The sequence below is a fragment of the Oreochromis aureus genome, linkage group 1 (genome assembly GCF_013358895.1).
Source record: "Oreochromis aureus strain Israel breed Guangdong linkage group 1, ZZ_aureus, whole genome shotgun sequence".
NCBI lineage: Eukaryota > Metazoa > Chordata > Actinopteri > Cichliformes > Cichlidae > Oreochromis > Oreochromis aureus.
The window spans coordinates 15,195,822-15,204,939 of NC_052942.1; the positions used below are offsets into that span (position 1 = coordinate 15,195,822).

General features: G+C 38.1%; 1 long non-coding RNA gene across 1 annotated transcript; it reads right to left on the reverse strand.

The window, feature by feature from the left end:
- Positions 1-686: 686 nt before the first annotated feature.
- LOC120438327 lies at positions 687-3,146 on the reverse strand. Its single transcript, XR_005611804.1, has 3 exons — positions 3,008-3,146; positions 1,793-1,917; positions 687-1,244 (listed from the first exon to the last, which is right to left on the reverse strand). It is a non-coding gene; the product is annotated as an uncharacterized LOC120438327 (long non-coding RNA).
- Between the last annotated feature and the right edge of the window lie 5,972 nt (positions 3,147-9,118).

Below are 9,118 nucleotides of genomic sequence, written 5' to 3' on the forward strand. Positions count from 1 at the left end.
GGAGCCAAATACAGGGCACACTGCAAAAACAGCTATACTTGAAACAAGCCAAATATTCTTAAATCTGACAAAATTGTCTTGTTTTGAGCAAAAAAATCTGCCAATGGGGTAAGCAAAAGTTGCTTGACTAGAATTCTTAAAACTAGCAAATTATCCTAACTGACATATGCCTTTTAACTAGACAAAATTGTCTAAAATGTATGCTTAATTCAAGAAAATGTGACTTATTATAAGTAAAAGACACTTTGATATTTAGAAAATCTGTACCTAAAATGAGTATTATGCTTTCTTGAACAAGCTGTTTTCAAGAATTATTTGCTTACTTTAAGATTCTACACCTTAATTTAGATTTTCACGTAAAAAAAAAAAAAAACACCTTACTATAGGACAAATTTTCTTAAAACTGAATTGTTTCTTTCTTGATTGAGCTAACTATAAGAATTATGTTTCGACTCTGAGAACAATAATCAGCCAAAATTCCTGAGAATAAGACACCATCTCTTCAAAAAGCTACTAAAAATAAGGGAATTTATCTTAAATTAAGACATCAAAAGCACTCTTAGTTTTTGCGCTTTATTGACACAGCAATGGGTCAGTAACTCACTGAGGTCTGTTCCAGGAGAATCATGTCTAAAATTATACATTTCAGCAGGGTACTGTGTAACATGGCCAATACAAAAGTGCATATTCCAGATACTCTTAACATAAATAATAACAGTATAACACACTCATGGCTGGTATCAAAAATAAATTTTGCTGAAGCTTAAAACAATCACTATTTCAAATCCTATATTACATAACATTTTAGAAGAACAAGTTTAACGACCACACAAACAAACGTGTTTTCCATTTGAACAACTTTTCTAGAGAAAAAAAAAAAAACCTCACTGACTAACACTGAGTCTGATAAACAAGGCAGATGGAGTCTGTCATCTGAGAGACTCACTCAATGAATGACTTCCACTCACCAAGAGCCTTCCTGTAAGAGGGGGTTGAATCTCAGTCATGGATGGAGTCTTTGAGTATTTCAGTTTGCAAGACAGACAGCAGCGTGGAAATGCACTTTGGATATGTGAGGTGGAGGGCATAGTAATATGCCATCAGATAGAGCAGTCCCTCATTAAGATCCTTCCGGTCAAAAGTGCTCACCGGTGTGCTTCCAACAGCTATCATGCAGTTGCCTTCAGAGACAAGCAGAACTGGACAAGCCAGGGTTCGCTGACGCAGGTAGCCTTCAGGGTCTTCTGAAGTTTACATGACAGAAAAAAAAAAAAGAGGATTAGAACAAGACCGTAAGAAACACAATTTTTGAGTTGCATTCCAGTTTAAAATAGATCAACTTCTTTTGTAGGTTTTCTTAACATCAACATGTTATGGGGATCTGAACTTTAAGAATATTTGACTGACTCCACAGTAAAATATATAAAATGAAAACATGAGTAACTGCAAAATTCAACAATATATACACATAGACCATCTCCAGTAGTTGTTAGCGTTTTTTCAGCAGCAGTCTTGTTCTAAAATACAGTGTACATAGGGCTAATTTCACATAAAATTGCACAAGAACTAGGTCTCTAAACATGAAAGAAAGTACAACAAAATATCAGGAAAAGTGTTGAACAATAAAAAAATATGTATATTTAATAAATGTGTAGGCCACTTGATTTAAACCAAAGCTAAAGAAGATTCTACTGTCTATCTGCTAAGTGAGTATTGGTGGAATTACTTGAAACTGCATAAAACAAGCTGGTGTGTTCACACTTTTGTCACACAGCGATAGGACAGAACTTACTTTTTCACATTTGTGCACTGCAAGCCATAGAGCCCGACGCCTGAGGAAATGTTCAGGACCAGGAAACAGATCTTTGATGTCATCTCGTGACAGTGATGAGAGCAGGTCTTCTCCAACATTTGCTTCTGCAATAGGAGTTTCCAATTATCACTACATTGCATTATCCTCATGTGCAAGCCAGCTGACAGCTTTGCTTGGGTAACACACAGGATACACAAGAAACATAATTTAATATTTACCATTTAAAAACAATACTCTATTCCATTATATTCCCTCCTGACTGTTCCACAGGTTCTAAATTACCTTCCTCCCATTGACTGGAAAAAGTATTATATTTGTGATACATCAATTATATAAGTGTATACATATAAATGTCTCTTTTATAACTTCCTGTGCTAAAGTATATAATGAAATAACTTTACTAATGGAAATTTGAAACTCCCACAATTTCTGTAAAACTGGCATTAAATTATGGCATTTGCACACTTGTTGAATAAATTCACAGACGCTACGTCCACACCTACCCGGGTATTTTTTGAAAAAGCTGATTTTTGTATGCGTTTGCACCTTTCATCCACACGTAAACGGCGTTTTCGGTCACTGAAAACGGAGATTTCTAAAAACGCCTGCCAGAGTGGATATTTTCAAAACTCAGTTTTTGCATTTAGGTGTGGACGAGAAAACGGAGAAGACGCAGCGTCAAAGGTGTGCGCCTTTTTGACGTCACACTGTGCCCCCCGTTATTGTTTCGGTGAAATTAATTTCTACAATACTGTTACTGTTAATTGTACTCTCTGCAGTGTTTAAATGCTTACATATAGTTACTGTCTCGCCACACATAGGACTGGGTTCTGCTTCCATGCCCCATCTTTGTTTGCTATTTCCCACCGAGGCTTCTAGACTTCTGATTGGCCAACATTTCTACACGGTTGGGAATATATCGCCACCTGTTGCTTTGGCATGCTCCTAGCAGCGTTTTCCTTCATTTCTGCGTTTATTTGTGGACGGGATTATTTTTAAAAGAAAACGGAAAATCTCAGTTTTCAAAAATACCCATGTACGTAGTGTAATAGCACTAGCATATTTAAATATGCTAATGCAACTAAGCTAACCGCACAAGCTAAGCTAACAACCGAGTATAGCCTGCCATGCTAGCGACTTAACATGCAACATAGCAGAACACAAAACATATAAAAAAACAAAACAGTCACATACCTTTCAGGGTGGCAATTGTTATTTCGTCCAGTTTCTCCATAGCGTGCCTTAATTTCTTCACACCATACCACTGTACCCCAAAATATTACTAATCCTGCAATCCAAATTTGAGGCACGAAGCTAGAGGCACGAAGCTGGACTGTACCAACTCAGAAGTATGGGGTTGTGTACAGAAATGGTTTAGTTCGCTCTTTTATATCTATAAAATTCTATATATTTAAAGATTTGACTATTTGGCTAGATTATATTCAGTAAATACTGACATGTCGGTAGTATTACTTACTACAGCTGTTATAAGGCAGCGAATTAGGATAGCCATTCCTACCCCTTAATGGAATAGTCCTGGTCATCTTGGCATTATGGGAAAAACGGTTCACAGACCAGTGAAACAAAATGATTTGGCGCTGTGTTATCTGCTTCGTTTTTGTGGGTCTGACCCTCAAATCCTTACTGAGTCATATTAATTCTGCACATAGCCATAGTCCAGATTTCCGTGTAGTTTGTGGCATAGATGGATGTGTCAAAGAATATCGTGTTTACAATTCATTTTGGTATCACATTCGTCGAACACTCTGACCACCTTGGCAATGGACGATGCAGTGGATCGACTATGACACAAAAATCTGTAAGGTGAGACTGACTGTATACTTTGATATCTTTGTAAATAATCATATAAAGTATTCATGTTAGATTCCTACTTGTTTTTACAGCTTAACAGTAGATATGTTAATGCTAATTCCTTATGATCCACAACAATGCTATCTATTTATAAAGACTTTCTGAGTGTTTAATTTCTCCTAATAGAGAAAACAGCATTTTTTTTTTTTAAACTTTTGTTTTAAATAAACCGATGGGCATGGTCCAGAGTCTCCTTGGTTGTTTGTGTTTATTAATATTCATTGTTTCAGTTAGTTTCCTGGTAATTTGTTAATTATTTCCAGTGTTTAGATGTTCTCCGTGCCTCCCTTGTCTTGAGTCAAGTGTCCCTGGTTTGATGTTCATGTTTATTCCTGTTTTACTTTGATAGTCCCATGCCCTGCATCCGTGTATTCTGTTGCACTTCCCCCGGGTCTCTTCTCATCTGATTAGTGTCAGCTGTGTTTCGTACCTGTCTGCCAACTCCTCGTTTCCCTGTGTGTGTGTATATTTAGTGTGTGCTTCCCTCCGTTCTTTGTCGGATCGTCTGCATTTTCTCCTCTGTCATCTGTGTCGTCCCCCCCCCCCCCCGAGGTTTTCATGTCTCATGCTCCTTGCTCCAGATTGTAAGGTTTTTGCAACATTTTCCAAGTTTAGTTTTCCAGGTTTAGGTTTTTGAGGATTTTTAAAGCTTTTAAACGACAGTTAAGCTGCCAAATATCAATCAGCATTAAATTAGTAACAATTTATTAAACTCAGTCTGAAAACATACATATTTTAGAGTAAATTATCAAATGCAGAATAGAATTATTTAGAAATTATCAGTGTAGCTTGTAATTAATATCTTTAACTAGTCAATTAATCTCAATTGCAGTTCTAGGAGGGAACCCTCATCTTTGGTGAGAGGTCTGAGTAACATGTGGGCCTACAGGACTGATCCAGTGGTCGAAAACCAGCCAACAAGCCAGCAAACAATGGATGCGGCTGTAGACACCAGATTGAACTCAGGAGAAGATGCAGTGATTGAGCAAAACGCAATACAGCATGATCCAGACAGTGTGTGCCCGTGTTGTGTCAAACTTGACAGCAGTTTTATTACACTTTAATGTCAATAAATACATTTCTTAAACTGAGCAGCTGTTTAAGTGGCCTTACTCTTGAAATGAGAAAAATAATCTTGTTTTTATTCTGGAATTTCAACCGAACCGTTTTCATACCTTGTAACTGGTAAATAAAGCTCAAGATGAGCTGAAATATCCTTTTAAGGAAAAGTTAGACATATTTTCCTAGAATAAGATTTATTTTCTTGTGCAAAACTTGCTTGTTAAGAATATATTTTCTTTTTAGACAAAAAATAAGAAAAAATGTCCATAAACAAGGGTTTTTTTACTTTCTTGAAAATCGTTTTTTGCAGTGCAATCTTGGAAGAAAACCTCTTGGGGTCTGCAAAAGACTTGAGACTGGGGCGGACGTTCACCTTCCAGCAGGACAACGACCCTGAACATAAAGCCAGGGCAACAATGGAATGGTTTAAAACAAAACATGTCCATGTGTTAGAATGGCCCAGTCAAAGTCCAGATCTAAATCCAATCGAGAATCTGTGGCAACATCTGAAAACTGCTGTTCACAAACGCTGTCCATCTAATCTGACTCAGCTGGAGCTGTTTTGCAAAGAAGAATGGGCAAGGATTTCAGTCTCTAGATGTGCAAAGCTTGTAGAGACATACCTTAAAAGACTGTCAGCTGTAATTGCAGCAAAAGGTAGTTCTACAAAGTATTGACTCAGGGGGCTGAATAATTACGCACACCCCACTTTATTTATTTGTAAAAAATGTTTGGAATCATGTATGATTTTCGTTCCACTTCTCAAGTCTACACCACTTTGTATTGGTCTTTCACGTGGAATTCCAATAAAATTGATTCATGTTTGTGGCTGTAATGTGACAAAATGTGGAAAAGTTCAAGGGGGCCGAATACTTTTGCAAGCCACTGTATACCAAGTGATCGCAACATCACTCGAGAAGCTCAAGAAGGGTGAGGATTCAAGATTCTTAATCTTGAATCTTAAAAAGAATACTTAAGTAGTCAAGAGCTTCGTGAAGTTAGCTCACTAGTTTCCACCTAAACATGATATACCACGGTCTGAGAGATTTCTGAAAAAAATTAAAACGTACGGCTCTACTTATCACTTCCAACATAAATGAAGACAGAAAACTGCATCAAAACAGCAATGCAATGCAAAATACCATTATGCTGAAAATCTGGGTGCTACTACTGCATAGGTACTTACTTTTGCTGGGGGGGAAAAAAAAAAACCCTGGAGAAATACTTACTGGGACACGCCCATTTGCGAGCTCCTCCTGAAAAAAACACATTAAAAAAAACCCACAAGTACTTCCAACAAACATTGCTGCCCAGGACAATGAAACTGATGGTGTAATAACTTCTTTTCTCATCCCACACATACCCGGACATGGGCCTTGACCGCCCGCCGGTCACCTTCGCCCGGCGGGGGCTGTAGCGCCCAGAGCCTGCGGTACCTCTCGTGTCTGCAGACATGAGAAAAAACAGTGAGCAAACATGTAACTATCACATCAATGTGAATCTGATGGGTGTGATTTTTCCAGACTGACGGAACTGCAAACAGAATGTTACAGAACTGTTATACAGCATGAGGGTAATCAATTCAAATTACTGTCCTTTATTTGGCATAATTACTGTCTAACTGACAGAAGTTACAGGAAGTACTGCAAGTTAAATTAAGCTGACAAAAACCTTTTAGTGCTGAATAGATACAAGCTCCACATTCAAGAACAATCTGAGCACACTGTCATTAGTTATCATCAGTGGGTAACTCTAGTTATGTATGAAATAGAGCTGGGTCTCATCACTGATTCACTGAGGTCGGAGAGTGATGAAACCTATCAAGAGCCTCTAGAATCATATTTCCACATTATTTCCAGCGTGAGTCTCAAACAGAAGTTGTAGTCCTTTTAATTTTTGATCGTCTGCATTTAACTTACATAATTGAAGCCTCCATCCGGGTCAGCCGGGCGCAGCAGCGCCTTTTTTTCTGAAATTAAAATTCACATGAGAGATTATCTAAAGTTTAAATCTTTATATTGGTGTTGTGGTTTATTATTGACTTTTTATTCTTAGCAACTTTGAAGAGAGTAGCAAAGTCTGTGTTAATACATGTTTTATTCCTGCATTGGAAATGGAAATTTTATATCAAGAAATCTAACGCTTTGAAAAAATGTTTTCATACAACATGAACTGACAACTCAGGTGTAAATTATTATTCAAAGCTGCATGTTTCATGGCTAAAGGCCCAGAAACATGCAGCTCATTTCTGAGCCTTTGACCAAAGAGCAAAAAAGGTTTTTTTTTAAAATGCGAGTTCAGTTATAGTAAAGCTTAAAAAAATCTTCATTTGACTAATTTTACACAGTAAAATTATCTTTGTCAACACAAAAGTAAAGATTATTACTTATTTTTTAGAACAATAAACCTTAAAGCAGATGATGAGAGTCCATAAAAGTCCATAAAAAGTCCATAAAAAAGGCCAGAAAGGACTACAGGGACAAAATGGAGTCCAGCTACCACAGCTTTGACACCAGGCGACTGTGGAATGGACTGCGCTGCATCACTGACTACAAGGTCAACACAGTCAGTGTTCAGCCCACTGCATCTCTCGCAGACGAGCTTAACAACTTCTATGCTCGTTTTGATGCAGACAACAGAGAGCAGTCAATAAAATAGAATTATGTCATTTTCAAAAATTCATTAAAAATCATCCTTAGTAGTTGATGTCCAACTTTCAACACATCCCTCCTCTGGGACACCTACTGTACCTGTGTGCCAAGTTTCAGACAGATTTACTGTAGAATTCCTCAGATATTAAAGCAAACTCGTATTCAATTCAATACAGTCAATATACTACAATTATGTCATTTTCAAAAATTCATTAAAAATCGTCCTGAGTAGTTGATGTCCAACTTTCAACACATCCCTCCTCTGGGACACCTACTGTACCTGTGTGCCAAGTTTCAGACAGATTTACTGTAGAATTCCTCAGATATTAAAGCAAACTCGTATTCAATTCAATACAGTCAATATAATAGAATTATGTCATTTTCAAAAATTCATTAAAACTCATTCTCAATAGTTGATGTCCAACTTTCAACAGATTCTTACTCTGGGACACGTACTGTACCTCTGTGCCAAGTTTCATCCAGATTTACTGTAGAATTCCTCAGATATTAAAGCAAACTCGTATTCAATTCAATACAGTCAATATACTACAATTATGTCATTTTCAAAAACTCATTAAAAATCGTCCTGAGTAGTTGATGTCCAACTTTCAACACATCCCTCCTCTGGGACACCTACTGTACCTCTGTGCCAAGTTTCAGACAGATTTACTGTAGAATTCCTCAGATATTAAAGCAAACTTGTATTCAATTCAATACAGTCAATATACTAACATTATGTCATTTTCAAAATTCATTAAAATCGTCCTGAGTAGTTGATGTCCAACTTTCAACACATCCCTTCCAACAAACATTGCTGCCCAGGACCCAGTGGTGGACTTTTAGGTTTTGATTATTATCTTATGTTTTAGGTTCATTCTTGTTGGGAATTTCTTGTTCTCAGGTTTTGTTTCTGTTTTGTATTTCAAGCTCCTTTTGTTCTGTGTCCCTGTGCCTGCCCTGGTCCCACGTCTTTATGTTCCCTCCTGTCGCCATGTCTTGTGTTAAGTTCATGTCTGTGCAAACCTGTTGTATTTCCTGTTTTATTCTTAAGGTCTCCGTCTCATGTGAGTGTTCTCAGCTTTACGTCTGTGTCTCGTCGGCCCTGACTTCTCCCTCCTGTCTCCCAACCCATGATTACTCCTGTGTGTGTATTTAAGCCCTGTGTGTTCTCCTGCCTGTTGCTGATTTGTCTGTGATGTCTTCCCAGAGTCTCCGCTGTGGTCCTACCTGTGTTCCTTTGCATGTCACTCTGTGAGTTTTGGTTTTAATTTCATGTATTTAGGTTTTCCCAGTTTAGTTATTTCTTAGTTCCTGTCCTCACCATCTCCACCTTGAATAAAGCTCCACATCAGCCCCTCTGATGGTGACAGGGGTAGGAGGAGAAGCATGCTTCCTGAAGTCCATGATCAGTTCCTTTGTCTTTGTGATGTTAAGCTCTAGATGGTTTAACTCACACCACTCAACAAAGCTGTCCACCACACTCCTGCACTCCTCCTGTCCATCCCTGATACAGCCCACAATGGCAGAGTCATCAGAGAATTTCTGCAGATGACATCACTGAGACTTGTACCTGAAGTCAGATGTGTAGAGGGTGAAGAGGAAGGGTAATAGGACAGTCACCTGCGGCGCCTGTTATCCGGCGGCAGCTCTTCAGCCCGAACATGCTGTGGTCGACTTGTTAAATAGTCAGTGATCCAAGCAACCAGTGGGGCATCCACCT